This window comes from Tupaia chinensis, unplaced genomic scaffold, assembly GCF_000334495.1.
Source record: "Tupaia chinensis unplaced genomic scaffold, TupChi_1.0 Scaffold000283_1, whole genome shotgun sequence".
Lineage (NCBI taxonomy): Eukaryota > Metazoa > Chordata > Mammalia > Scandentia > Tupaiidae > Tupaia > Tupaia belangeri.
In genome coordinates, this window is record NW_006159766.1 from 899,286 (window position 1) to 905,903 (window position 6,618).

Below are 6,618 nucleotides of genomic sequence, written 5' to 3' on the forward strand. Positions count from 1 at the left end.
CCCAGTCCTTCGGGACCAGGCGGCCAGCTCCCAAACGCGCTCGCCCGGAAATACTAGTAGCAGCGCTCGGCCCCTCCGCGGAGCACGTTGTCCGCCCGGATGCAGGAGCCAGCGCCGCCTCCCCTCTCTCCCCTGCATCCATCTCGGCTTGGGGACAGCGAGGGACGCTGGAAACGCTCTCAGCCGCGCAGAAGCCTGCGCCCCGCCGGCTGTGCGGTGAAGGGCGGGCGCGCACCGTCCGGGCTCTCTGGCGGGGCTGGACTGCCCGGGGGCGGCCGGCTTTGGCAGCTCTGCGTGTTTCGGGGGTGGGGGTCCTGAGCGGCTCTGTGCTTCGTAATCAAGGCAGGTTTTGAAAGCGAGGTGATGTTGCAGCAGCCTCTTAAAAGCCAGTGAGTGGAGCGAGAGCAAACTCTCCGTGTTGTGGACAGGCTCTGCCATCCCCGCCCGCCGTCTCCCCAGCAGATGCGGTCTCCACAGCCCACCTGGCTTGCTCCTCCACGGTCCGTCATGACATGGTGTGGGCCGGCGCTTCCCTGACGGGGCCAGGAGTCCAGGCCACCTTGCTGTCACTTGTGATGATTATACCAAGGGGGCCAGTGGGTGGCGGGACAAGGCCCCATGGCCCTCTGTCAGGGAAGCCCTGAGCGCCGACCCTCAGGGCTCCAGGTGCTAGGACTCTCTGGCGTCCACTCTTCAGAGGAGAGCTTGGGGCGTTTCTGTCCCAGGGCAAAGTGTGCCGGCCTTGGTGCAGAGTTTAGGAGGAGCCAGAGGGCCCCTTAGAAGACCTGTCTGAACATCTCATTGGAAGACCCGTTTGTGGACTCACTAAGGGTTAGGTACAGGGTCACAGCATCCTGGTGTTAAAGTCTCACCTTAGTTCCCTGGTGCTAAGCTGAGCCACCCTCCCCACCCGGCCAGCCTTCAGACACAGGCCTGATCCCTGGGCCTGGCCAGATCCCTGGGCCAGGCCAGATCCCTGGGCCAGGCCAGCTGGGGGTTTGGAGAGACTTCCTCAACCTCAGAGCCTGACAGACAGCTGTGCGTTTTACCCTGGGCCGTTGGTGTCAGCCTTAGTGTCCCCCCTCCTGCTGTCGTGGTCCTCAGCCTGCAGGTGAGATGCGGAATACAAGCTGGCTCTGTCTGTCCCCAGAGATTGATGGGACGCGTTTTTCAGACAGAACTGGGGCTAATTCCATGTTCCCTGGGACACCGGCTGACTGGCAGAGACAGGCTTCGGTGTCCTCCAGTGGGACCGTGTGGTCATCTAGTGTACCCCGAGGGTGCATGGACCGTCTCGCTGTGGACAGTGCTGCAGAACGTCCCGTGTTGTCTTTGCATCTCTTGTGACTGGAAAGGGGCCAAAGTCCGTCTGAGCTTCCCTGTCCTACCACCGTGGGAAGCCTGGGTGTAAACCCGACTTATCATTGGTGAACTGGCTCATTAGAAGATGTTGGGGGCCTTGTATGTTACCTTGGAGAAAATGAACCAGATGAGACACCAGGGACAGTGTTGGGCGTTTTCTTTTACCTCTTTAACTTTTTTTTAAAGAGAGATTTTTGCTATAGGGCGTGTGTGCTCACCAGAGTGACAGAGAGAGACAGAGAGAGAGAGAGTTACAAAGTGAGAAATCACTTCCCAGTCCCTTCTCCATTCTCCTCTTGAGATTTTCGGCATGCATGCACACATGCCCTGTGTGAGTTTTAAGATGCCGGGTCAGGGACTTGAACCGCAGTTCACTACACAGGAGTCCAGCAACATAACCATTACACCATCCCCTGGTCGCTCCCTTTAACTTTATAACAGTCATTCTCAGCAGGGAGTAGTGGTTAGAATCAAACTAATCCATAAGGAAGACAGTCACTCATACCTTTGTTTTTGGTCAGGGTTAGCATTTATTTTTAAAGAATTATTTTTTATTTAATTTTATTTATTCATTCATTTAATTTGTCCAGAAAGAGATAGCGAGTGAGAAAGCAAGCCACCAGGTCTGAGACTCGAACCATGTTTGGCCATGTGGGAGCATCCAGCGCCTTAACCACCATGTCACCTGCCGGTCACTTTTTTAAAAGGAATTATTTACATAATTTTGTTCATGTATTTATTTTTTAATTTGATGAGAGAGAGAAAACAAACCACCAGGCCCAGGACTCAAACTGAGGTCAGCCGTGTGGGAATCCGGCACTGTAACCACCACACCACCTTTCAGCCCCGGTCACTTCCTACTTTGACAAGCCGTTATCTGGTATCTCCCCTGGGCAAAGGGCACTGCTCAGAAGGATTTGCACGAGCCGGACTTCCAAGCGTGCGGTCTTTCTCGCTGCCCATGGATCTGCCCGCCCGCCCGCTCTGCGGTTTCACCTGCGCGGACTCCCGCAGCACCGCACCCGTGCTGGCTCTCTGGGTTGGAGACCACGTCAGCTTATCACCATTCCTGAGAGGGGTAACCTGTAAACAAGTCAGCGTCTCTGGGATTGGAGATGAATTGGAGGGTTAGCAAGTCTCCTGCACATGAGATACTCTATGTTGATGTGTTTTAAATATGTAAGGAGAAACGGCCAAAATGACCTGTACAGTCTTGAAAAAAGAGTTCAAATGTAACTATAAACTGTAATTGACGATGAGTCATTTGCTTTAGGGGTGCCAGCTATGAAAACAGGGTAGTTATGCCCCTAATGATAATTATGAAAACTCCCTCTAAAAGCCTGCTGCATTTCAAGTGAACTGGATGCTACTTTGGATAAATGTTTTTAATTTCACTTATTTAAAAAGCACCTAGTGATGATGGCTCCACCACGACACTGTGAATGTGTGTGATGTCACTAACTTGTACACTTAAAAGGGGCTGGCCGGTTGGTGTAATGGCTATGTTGCTGGACTCCCATGTCGTTGACCATGGTTCCAGTCCCGGACCTGGTGGCTTAAACTCACGCCGGGTGTGTGTGCGTACGTGCCCAAGATCCCAAGAGGAGAATGGAGGAGAAGGGATTGCGGCGTGGCCATCTCCCTGGGGGGTGATTTCTCGCTTTGTCTCTCTGTCTCTCTGGTGAGCACACCTGTCCTGTGGCAAGAACCTCTCCAAAAAAAGAAAGAAAAAAAGAGGGGGCTGGCAAGTGGCGTGGTGGTTAAGGCGCTGGACCCCTACATGGTTGACCATGGTTTGAGTCCCAGACCTAGTGGCTTGCTTTCTCGCATTATTTCTCTCTCTTTTTGGTCAGATTAAAAAATAACAAGAACAATGAAAGGACACACACAAAAAACACCACCACACGCACGCACAAACATACTCATTTAACAGTTGGAAATGCCATTTTCAGTCCATCTACAGACAATTTTCAGAACTTAAATATTCAAATGTTTCATAAGAATACTTCTTACAGAGCCAGCTGATGGTGTGGTGGTTAAGATGGCCGGATCCCACATGGCTGACTGCATGGTTTGAGTCCTGGACCTGGCAGAATGAAAAACATGTCAGGTGCATGTGCACGCATGCCCACAATCTCAAAAGGAGAATGGAGGCGAAGGGATTCTGGCATGGCCGTCTCCCATAGGGGGTGCTTTCTCTCTTTCTCTGACAAGTTCATGCACCCTATTGCAAATTAAACAAAAAACTCCTTGTAACCTAGAGACAATTCAATATATAATCTCTGAGCCTTGACAAAGGGCAGATCTTACAAGCCACAAATGTCAGTAGCAGAGAATGGAAGAATTATAGGTATGTTCTAGCAGCCAGGGTATCTTGGCGTTTTATCTATAAACCTAATACACGTTTTTTGTTTTTATTTTTTTTAGAGTTTTTTTTTTTGTTATAGGGCACATGTGCTCACCAGAAAGACAGAGAGAGAGAGACAGAGAGAGAGATAGAAAGTGAGAAATCACCCCCCGGGGGGATGGCCACACCACAATCTCTTCTCCTCCATTCTCCTCTCGGGATCTTGGGCACGCACGCACACGCGCCCGGCGTGAGTTTAAGCCACCGGGTCCAGGACTCGAACCACAGTCGGCTACATGGGAGTCCAGCGACACAGCTATTACGCCAACTGCTGGTCCCCCAATACATGTTTTAAGGCAAAGGCAATGCCGAGGACAACGGTACCAGTTTGCATCGCTCTTAGTAACGGCTGCCTTGCGCCATCACTCTGTGGGGACTGTCCGTGTTTCAGCCAGTTTATTCTCACACAACCATCCAGACTGACATACGTTCACACTGCGGACCAGGTTGCTGAAGTGTAGACTAGACTGTCCTCTTCTGCTCGGGGTGCACATCTGTGGAGCAGCAGAGCTGGGTTCTGAGAAAGAGTCTGTTTCTAGACCCTCCCTCGGACCCCCTGGGTGGCCCTGCCCTTTATCTGTGCTTCTGTGTAAAGCATCGGCTGAGGTTGGAACGAGTGACATGACAGCGTTGGCTCCTGTGTCATCCGGTGTCGTGTGCCCACCTTGTGTTTGTAAGCGTGGGCTTTGACAGTGAGGCAGTCAGAGGAAATTGCACCCGAAGTCCGGTGGGAAAAGCCCTAACGTGTGGCCTTTTGTGATCTGGAAGCAGCAGCTCCTTCACTCCCCCGGTCCGGGTGGCCCCTCAGTAGCCTGAACAGGGTCCCTCCCTGTTTCCCTGTCCTTGTGTCTCAATACACTATTATTATTATTGTTATTATTATTATTAACTTTGCTATAGGGTGTGTGCATTCACTGGAGAGGAACAGAGAGAGAGGGAAAGCACGCCACAGCGGGGAGGGCCATGCCACCGTCCCCTCTCTTCCATTCTCCTCTAGGGATTGTGGGCATGCACGCATATGTGCCTAGCATGTTTCCTTGTTGTTTCTGCTGTAGGGTGCATATGCTTCCCAGAGAGAGAGGCAAAATAGAAATCACCCCCCAGGGCGGTTGGCCACACTGCAGTCCCTTCGCCTTTCTCCTCTAGGGATTTTGGGCATGTACATGCACATACTTGGAGTGATTTTCTTTCTTTCTCTCTCTCTCTTTCTTTCTTTTTTTATTAAATTTATTTATTTACATTCATTCACTGTTCTTTTTTTTTTTTTTTAAGAGCTTTTTGCCTTAGGGCATGTGAGCTCACAGGAGAGAGAGAGAGACAGAGAGACAGAGAGGGAAAGTGGGAAATCACCTCCAGTCCCTTCTCTGTTCTCCTCTTGGGATCTTGAGCATGCACACACATATGCCTGGTGGGATTTTCAAGCCACCGGGTCTGGGACTCAAACTGTGTTGGCCACATGGAAGTCTAGTAACCCAACCACGACCCCACCTGCTGGCCCCAGGCTGGAATGGTTTTGAAGCTTCTGGGTCGAGGACTTAAAGCGCAGTCAGCCATGTGAAGGTCCAGTGCTTTCACCGCTAGGATACCCGCTGCCCCAGGTGTTTTCTAAGGTGCGGGTCTAGCCACGCAGGATCCAGCTGCCTTAACCATCACACCTCTGGCTGGCTCACGGTGTCGTTCTGACGCCTGTTTCACAGCGGATTGGTGACAACCCAACACCAGAAACAAACACTTCAAGTTCTATAAAATATAAGCCGCCAAAATAACTCGGGACCGCGCGGATAGGGGTGGCCCTCCGGCAGCTGTGCTATGGGCGGGAAGTCCTGTGCTGTCCCTTCTTTGCCAGCGGGGTCACAGGAGAGGGGGCCTGGTGGTTGTGAAGTTCCAGTGATTTCCAGAGCTGGCCTCGGGATTGACCGGTGGGGCAGTTAAGGGATCCTCCTCCTTAACAATGAGGAACTGAAGTCTAGGGTGCCCAGTGGCATTGGGGCCAGAGAAGCGCAATTGAGAACTGGGCCCTCTCGGGAACCAGCAGTTAGCGTAATGGCTATGCCGCTGGACTCCCACGTAGTCGACCGCGGTTCGCGTCCCGGACCCGGTGGCTTAAAACTCACGCCGGGCATGTGTGCGTGCGTGCCCAAGATCCCGAGAGGAGAATGGAGGAGAAGGGATTGCGGCGTGACCATCCCCTCTGGGGGGGATTTCTCGCTTTCTGTCTCTATGTCTCTCTCTGTCTGTCTGGCAAGCGCACGCGCCTTATAGCGAAAACCTCTCCAAAAAAAGAAAAAGAAAAAGAGAGAGAGAGAGAACTGGGCCCTCTCGTCCTCACCCCGGCTTTCTTTTCTTTTTGCAAGTAGGCTGCACTCCGAAGGGAGCAGGCAGGTCAGGTTGACCCTGGCCCCCAACGCCCTACCTGTTCCATGCAGTTTAGACCTAATGGGTAGGAGATAGTGTAGACCGGACACCAGCTGGGCCCTAACTGACCTTCGGGGATGGGGTAGTTTCCCTAGAGGCTGGGTATCCACTGCCCAGAGAGGATGAACCGGTTAATGAACAAATAAATGGTTTACTCGTCAAGGGAGCAATCCTGCAGAACCTATAGTGAGCTCTCAATAAATACACATTTTATTAATGGGGAGGTTTCCATTATTAATGACGGCTGCTGCTTTGGCATCGGTTCTGGCTGGTACAGTCTGGCTCACACTTGGACAAGTGTCGGCCCCTTTCAGTGCACTTTGGGGTAGGTCACTGCTGATCGCTTTGTTGTTTTGGGATGGATTTCTGCTACAGGGCACGTGTGCTTCCTGGAGAGGCAGAGAGAGAGAGTGAGAAATCCCCGCCCCCCCCCC

The 6,618-nt window shown here is 52.2% G+C and overlaps 1 protein-coding gene across 1 annotated transcript in view; it reads left to right on the top strand.

Annotated features, from left to right (window-relative positions):
- The window catches only part of FHDC1 (FH2 domain containing 1), a 55,271-nt gene that overhangs the window by 2,645 nt on the left and 46,008 nt on the right, over positions 1–6,618 (top strand). The window lies entirely within an intron of this gene.